Genomic DNA, 8,780 nt, shown 5'->3' with positions numbered 1-8,780 from the left:
CCCACTTTGCCCATTATCAATAGAGATGTACAGGTTTATCTTGTTACTTGAGTTACGTGGACTTTGTATGGACGGTGATTTTCTTCAACGCTGTTTTTCTCACCGTCTACATAGTACCTACGAATGCAGAGCAACGGGTGGTGAATGGACGCTATACTGAGTTAGGAGGACATAAATAATTAAGTCACAACGCAGCACACCAACCCAATCCCGCCACACATGGCTTCTTTTAAATGCCTAAGCAATCTTTTTACTGACAACCACTGATTTTTTTAAAAACATTGATTATATCTGCTAAGGAGATTTACAGCTAAACGCATATCAAGTCTGGAGATTTGAGATAGATATAAAAGACTTCTTGTTGCCTCTTGATAATGTACATTGATATCACTTGTTTCGACTGCTTCAAAGTCTAAATCAAGTGGTGCTGATACCAGCTTGGCGTCACTCATTCCAAATTTCTCCAGAACTTTTTTGTGTTGAATTTCTGGGAGATCCAATTTTTTTCATTTTCAGGATCATGTGTAATTTTCATACCTGTCCAATTTTCATACCTGTCCTAAATCTTTTACCTCAAAAAGCTCTTCAAAGAACTTTCGAACTGATCCAAAACGCTTCTATCATTTGAGAATAATAGCATATCATCGACACATAAAGCTATGATGACTGTTTTGGTGCCATCTCTGTGAAAATAGATACATGGATGAGTGTTAGATCAGTTAAGTTACAGTCTTCTTAACATCTCATCAATTTTTTGATTCCAATTCCTACCATAAACAGCTTTGTTCAGCCTCCATACTTTTCCAGGAGATGCAAAATTTTCGACATAAATTTCTTCATGCAATTCTCCATAGAGGTAAGCAGTAGTGATGTCAGCATGGTCAGCCTCAATGTTCTCTCGAGCTACCATAGACAAGAGATATCTAATGGATGCATGGTTGATCACTGGTGTTAATGTTTCCTGATAATCAACACCTAGAACTTGAGCAGATTTTCTACCCCTAGGTGTGCCTTAAATTTTTCTGGTGTACTTCTAGTCCCAGGCTTTATTTTTAATACCCACTTAGTCTTGAGTGGCTCGTGTTCTCTGGGTAACTCTATTTCTCCAAATGCATCGTTATGAACTAGAAATGAGAATTCCTTCTTTATCACTTTTTTCCATTCTTCATTATTTGTACCTTCCAAGGCTTCTTTGACATCAAAGTCTTCACGTGGAAGTCCTTCTTTCAAATAGTAACATAATCAGGTCATGTGTTGGGTTTTGGTTCTCTGTTTGATTTTCGAGGTGTAGCCTCTTTAACCATGTTTAGATTCTCATGGCTCTTGTCTTGAGCTTCAGTTCCTATTGAATCACTTTCAAAGCCTTAAAAGAGGGTTCATAATCACTGTCTTCTGATTTAATTTCTTCTTCAGTTTGTGAAGTATTGATGTCCTGAAGAATTGCTTCTTGTTGCATTTCTAAGGCATTTGTGGTCTTAGGTTCCTCTGTCTTTGAACTTAAATAATTCTCATTCTCCAGGAACTGTACATCCCTGCTGACAATTATCTGGTAAGTGCCCCTATTTATGAATCGAAATCGACAGCCTTTGATTGCCTGACAGCAGCCTACAAATGTCAACTTCTGTGACTTCTTATCCCACTTCTTCTGAAGAGGGTTTGGAATGCGAACCATTACACTGCAGCGAAAAATTCTCAAATGTGATAAACAAGGCCTTCTCTTATGTCAAAGTTCATATGGCGACCATCTCCAGTGGACAGCAAACGACTTGATAGGTATATAGCTGTAGATACAGCTTTAGCCCAATATTCCTTTGATGGGTTAGCATAAAACATTATGGTACAAGCTCTTTCAACCAATGTTCTATTGCTGTGGTCTGTAATATACTGAAAGCTCGTGGATGATGCCTTCAGGAGTCAAAAATTTTTGACATACTCCTTTCCATAGCCAGACCATAACTTCTTGATATTTCTGCCTGTCTGCTTTTCCACCATAGGTTTGAAATTTTTAAACATCTGTGTTACCTCAGATGTTTTTCTTCAAGAAATAAACAAATTTGAATCTTGAAAAATCATCAATCAATGTGAGAAAATAATGATTTCCACCAATAGACGCTGTCTCCATTTGCCCACAAAATCAGAATGTACTAAGTCTAAGATGTGTTTAGAATACCTTTTGCTAGGTTTGAATGGAAGATGTGATTGTTTTCTCATGATGCACAACTCACAGGAATCCTTAACCTACATATCTTCATTTAGTTCAATCGAAACCTTTGACAACTTTAGTGCACTTTTGTGATTAATATGCCCTAGCCTGCAATGCCACCATAATCCACTATCTTTTCTATAATAACACTGTTTCATTTCACTTGTATTCAGACAGAAGATGCCACTCCTGGGCGTTGCTTTGGTAGTTAGTTCACATTCTGCATTGTAGATGAATCTACCTTTTTTGTTAAAATTCAGTTTATACCCTTTTCTTACAATTTTATTAATTGAGAGCAAACTGACAGCTGATTTTGGGATATGAATGACATCGGATGCTTCTATTTCCACTGTTTTATCACCAATATAGAAGAGCAGATCAACACTTCCAGTAGTCTCTGTTAGCAAGCCATCACCTCCCACGCTAGTCACTGAACTATTACATGGCTTGACATTGCGAAGTTTCCTTCCATCGTTAGTGATGTGAGTTGAGGCACAGGAATCTAAGGACGATATATACTTTCTGTGAGACTGTTTAACATCAGCTGCAAGAAAAGCTTTCTTGGTAAAACTTCACAAAGGGCAGTCAGTGCTCTTATCTTACAGCATATGTTGGTAACGCCTGCCGCAAGCGGTGACGGGAATTTAAGGAGGCAGAAGAGCTGAACTGTATACACAATCACAACAATGTTTTGGTTTCAAATGTGGGAAAAACAAATACTGCAGTTTTCACACCACCTTTAAGCATTGCACATATAATTGGAGCAATGGAACTTTAGTTTCACAGAGAAACACAGATACACAAAAACACATAATAAAGGATCTAACCCAAGTGATATCATTATATCGTTGGAGATGTGACCTATTTAAAAAAGCGATATATCACAAGCCACAAAGGGCACTTCATAAATAAAAGGAAGGAAAACGTGTATGACAACAACAAATGGCCATTTGTTTAGTTATATAGATCGATCACATCTCCAAGAAAATAAAAATGTAAAAACAGCGAAGGAATTCCAGAAAAATAAAAATAATAACATCTTGATTTTTTTATCCCAACACATCACACTACTGCTTGTATACTGTTGCTGCACTTTTAATAAAATACATAAATAAATCCTGCTTTTGAGAGTACCTTCTGCACCATATGTATTCAAACAAGCAATAGTGAAACAGTTTTTTGGATTGTCTGGTGCTGTGGAAAGATCGCCTTATGGCCGACCAGGTGCCTTCAATTATATTATTGTGCACCCGTTTTGGGAACCTTAAAAGTCACTTTATGGGTTACTGTAAAATGTTTGAATCCTTCATCGTTCAAGCATTTGTACGACCTGAAACAGTCAGAAATGACAGCCATTCCTGGAAAGATATAACTCCTTCACGACACTGAGCAGCACATCCTTCATATATTTGAACAACTTTGAAAAAGCACTTGTGGGTTCCTCTTTCAATTCGTCTGAAAACCCACCGACTTCCCTCTGCAGTATTTTCTTTTCCTGAGCAAAGCCTCGTCGATCTCCACAATGACTCCATCCCCACCAAGTTTCTCACTTTTTCTGATGCACATTTCAGTACATACTTCTCTGCAGAAGCTTTTCCAGTCCACTACTGTCTTCTCAGATAGCTGTAAATCATAGGTAATAAAAAAAAATTCTACACCTTTTGACCCAGAGGATGTAGAATTTTTACAATACTTAACTTGCTTCCCTCAGACCACGGATTTTTTCTAATGCTGCACCAAACTCTGTGATCAGTCTTTTTGCAGCTCCACTGCACACTATCTGTACTTTTTCTGTGGGAAATAAGCCTCATATCCTCACCACACTTTAGGACACTTTCTACAACTGGCTATAAAACTATTTCACTACACTCCCTTCGTTTTCCATAAGGACAAGGTCCAGTAGCGAACTTGTTTGGAGGCCACAGCTGAAAACACAATGGAGTGAAATCGAATTGTCCGCTCAAAAGAGGCTGAAGTTATCTGTTTCGGTATTTCTCATTGGTTACTTAAATAAGACTAAATGCAGCATTACTATCTTTGGTCGTCTCATAAAGGCGGGCACATAAGTAGCTGCATGCTTGACAAATACGCTTGTGCAACCATGCTTGAGCATGCATGCACAAATTCATGATACCTTGGGGTCAGTGGAGCAGTTTATTACTCTGACGTTTATTCCACCTGACTACCATTATGACTAAACTGAATGCTTGAATGTGATATAACATGAGTTGCATACTTTTATTAATGTATCAGTGCCAGTGATTAGTCACTTGAGGGTCTTGGTGCCACATAGACTGTATTAAATCGGGCGCGCAGTGGGCCAACGTCCACCTGACGTTTGTTACGTGTCATAAGCACCACAGACGACGACCTTCATATTTCTCGAAGATGTTTGGCTCTCAGAGGTAGTCCTGCTCTCCTGCTCTCGATGCTACTCACTGCAAGCAACCTTGGAAAGCAACAAATCAACCAAGTAATATTGTAATGAAAAAGGGTGTTGCAGCAAATAAGAACCTACCTTGATAAATAAAATCTAATTCAGAGGTGCAGTGTCCTCCAATAAAGCACATGTTGCAACTGCAAACGATTGGTATTACAGTAATGTTTGGCACCTGTAGTGAATCTGAGAACACCTAAATGGGAGAATACCAGGCTAACGAATTTCCCTTACGCACCTTATAAATTATCTTCACAATGAATCAGGCTCTATCCTTCAGAACAATGAAATATAGGTTAGCCCCTTCTAGAACAATCTGTCTTCTCTTTACATACACAGAATTTAGATACTGGTTTCACTCAGAGTTAAACAATTAATTTTGCACTGCCACACGGAACTTCTAATGATGCAACTACAACAAACACTCGCTCACCCGAACATTATCACATTACACAATGAATTTAGATTCGTTTAACTGCACGCAACTCTACGGGCATCGTGCGTCCAGTAGAACTTTGAGGACTTATCGGAAATTCACACCAGCGCCGAGTTATGCAAGAAATCACTTGCCCATGATGATGAGACTGCATCATGATTGTCCTCAATTATGTGCTTTAGATTACATTTAAAATATATTTTTCTTAACCTGAAACGTTAAGAACAAGTGGGACTAGTTTCTCTCGACGCCGATGTCTCGCAATATCGCCATCGAAGTTCTACAGGGGGGTTCCCCTCAGCATTCACAACCCCGTGTGCTTTTTGATACCGGAACTGTATTACTATGCTGAAATTGTTCTAGAAGATACTAGAGATCTAGCATTTTCTCGTGCAACTGCTACTCCCATCAACATATGGCCATGTCAACCAGTGCGCTTTCCTGCTCGAGATGACTCAGAGCCTTCTACACCGATCGTTCGACATATGTCTGCATACTCTGCATTGTCAAAATGACATTTACTTTGATTAATAACGAAAATATATTAATTCACGTTGCCTTACGGATGGCGTGAATTACTTTGGTTTGCTTTTGGGTGAAGCCCGTATGTTATTATTATTATTTCTCATTATTATTAAAATTACTATTGAAGCCTTTAAATAAAATCGCAAAATAGAATGGATATATTTATTCAGTACTACATAACGTAGTTACTATTTTACAACCTACGCATGGTTCAAGCATCCATGTACAAACATTAGTTTGTTTACCAGAAAATGTCGAGCTCAGATGGCGATGCGCTCGCTTTGGCAACCTTCTTGCATGTGTTATGGGAAAAAATTAAAGATAAAACGTGACATGAGGAATACAGAGTCGTTAAATAAACGAAAACATTATTCCCGTATTACTATCACACAGTACTGTTGATTTTCTTTCTCTCTCTCTCAATGTAATACTGCGTTCTTTGACTTGACCAACAGTACATCACAGCACTTGTACATAATGTAATTTAACAGTATGAAATAAAACTTAAATCAAACCAAATCACTAACGAATGCTTGCACAACTCTCACTGTCCTTGGTACATGCGATCAAGCATTTACACACTTAAATGCTTGCACAAGCATGCATAATCGAAATTCGATCATCCATCAAACTGCTTGAACAGTCCTGATGCTAACACAAATTTTACCTACATACTCTCAAGCATACTTGGGCAAGCACGCTAGTGCAAGTGTGCAGTTACGTATGGGTCCGCCTTGAGCTGATTAGAGACAAGCAACTGTAGATCAGAAAATTAAAAGGTAATATCACTGGAAATAAATATGCTTAAGTAAATTTTTAGGTTGGGATGAAATAACCCCCATTATGCAACTCATCACCTTTCGATGTTGTCCAGTCAGAAGAATCTGTGTACGCATGAGTCTTTTTTTTTTAAGTCGGAGCAAAATAACTCCCATTCTGCAACCCCCCTTTCAATCTGTTTCAGTCAGAAGAACCTGTGCAACATAACAAAAAATATTAATGAAACTTACGTTATTATCTATTTATCACTGCCAATACCGTTACAGGTTGAGACGTATCACTCTTACATAGGTCTTAGGCTATGCTACATGTCACTGTGACAACATAAACAGTTTTTCAGCTTTCACGTTGATTGTGTTTGCAACTCACAAACAAACTGCTGCTTTCCAACCTAACCTAGGCCTTGGGCTACACTACAGGTGAGTCTGTCCCCACATTCGTTGTGTTCACCAACTACATTCGAACTGTTGCCTTCCAGCCTAACATAGGCTCTGGGATACATTGCAGGTCATTCTGTCGCTACCAACAGTTTTTCTGTTTTCACATTCATCGATTTTGCCAGCTCACAATCAAACTATTGCCTTCCAACCAAACCTGTGCTTTTGTCAAAGGTGCAGGTCAGACTGCCAGCACAACCGGATTTTTTGCCTTCTCATTTGTTGGCTTTGCCAATCCACAATCAGACTGTTACATTCCCACCTAATCTAGTCATTGCTAGGCTACAGGTCATAAGTAGGGGAGCTAGGCTGGTGCTGTGCCACTCTCCATTGTTGCCAGATGTATCCAAGATGGCGGCGATGACGTCATACAAGATGGCGGCATGTAGACTTGGCAACAGCGTATAACGTCATCCAAGATGGCGGATTGGGCGGGAACATAGGTCAAGTGGTCTACCTCCACTAACCTAACACCCCTCCCCCCCAGAAAAAGGCAGAAAGTTCAAATTCAATCAGGACAATGCAGCACACCTCTACGAACCTAAGAAAATGGCAGGAAAATAGGTCACTTAGGCAACCTCCACTAACCTAACTCAACCGACCGTCACCTCTTCCCACAGATTGGCGGGAAAAGGACTCGGCCTGTGCTGGATGTAAGTCTTTATTTTGCATGCAGTCTTTATTTAAACAATCAGAGGCAGTACCACCATCCAATGTGTTCGTATGGAGTTCGGAGTCCAACTGACCTAGTACACAGTACTGCCACAGAGGACGCTGTTGTCCATTCCGTGACGTAATCCAAAATGGTGGCCATTATGTCAGCTGATGACGGAAGTACCATTATCCAAGATGCCGGATTTGGGCGGGAAACAGTGTCTTCACCATGAGGTCTGGACCTAGTACACAGTACTGTCACCAGAGCACACTGTCATCCCTCCCATTATGTAATCCAAGATGACGGTCTGGGGTGGGGAAATGGTGGGAAGCCTTAATCCAGTCAAGTGTTAGACATCAGCCAGTAGGATGGCATTAACTGGTAATGTCATTGGAGGGGATGTAGGTCCAGCTCAGCAACTCTGGGACCTCAGTCAGTCAGCAGCAGCAGCAGAAGAAGAAGGACAATGAATCGCCAACAGCAGTTGCAATCCAACATGGCCCTGCAGAACAGGATGAAACAGAAAAGTAAGTACACCATATAACATCTTTCTCTGTGGTCAACATTATTATTATTATTATTCGTTGTTTCAGTGTATTGGTCCATGTGTAATGCTTCCTTGTCTTTGTTCATCAGCAGCCCTTGATGCATCCAAGCTAGCAAGGTCGAGTGCCAACATGCCAATCTTTGCCATGTCCAGATCTTTAGTAACCTCAGCTGCCATCTTGTCGAGACCTGCAGCGACCTCTAGACCTATGACAGCAAAAACTTCCAGCACGTCTGAACCTGTAGCGACCACGTGGGATCTTGTAGTGCACATAGCCCACTTGCTGGAGCAGGACAAGGAGCTGCTGTTGTCCATCCCACTTATCGATTTGTGTGATGAGGATATGCGATCTGCCCCCAACACATCAAACGCTTCTGATAGTGGTCCTAAACAACATCAGGATGGAGGACAGTACTGGTCACCAACATACGACCCATCCCAGCAGAACGCCCACTTGATAGTGCAACCACAGAGTGCACATGCTGTGGATAAGAAGGCATTGAGTGTACCCATGCCTTTCACTTCCATGTATGATTTAACTCCCAGTGGAACAAAACGTGTAAACGTCGGTATAGAGGCACATCATGTCTGGGGCTTGAATGCGAGAATGCAAATTGAAAATGTTTTGACAGGTGTTTAAGTGCCAATTCCCGAGTTCGACTGCGACGAAATATGTCGTGCAGAGCGCTACATCATTCAGCAGATAACTACTGAGTATTATTCAACTCGTTCTTCCCCAGACATTTGCCTTACTGGTGTG

Source organism: Schistocerca piceifrons, chromosome 3 (genome assembly GCF_021461385.2).
Source record: "Schistocerca piceifrons isolate TAMUIC-IGC-003096 chromosome 3, iqSchPice1.1, whole genome shotgun sequence".
Taxonomy (NCBI): Eukaryota; Metazoa; Arthropoda; class Insecta; order Orthoptera; family Acrididae; genus Schistocerca; species Schistocerca piceifrons.
This window is presented reverse-complemented; position numbering follows the sequence as displayed.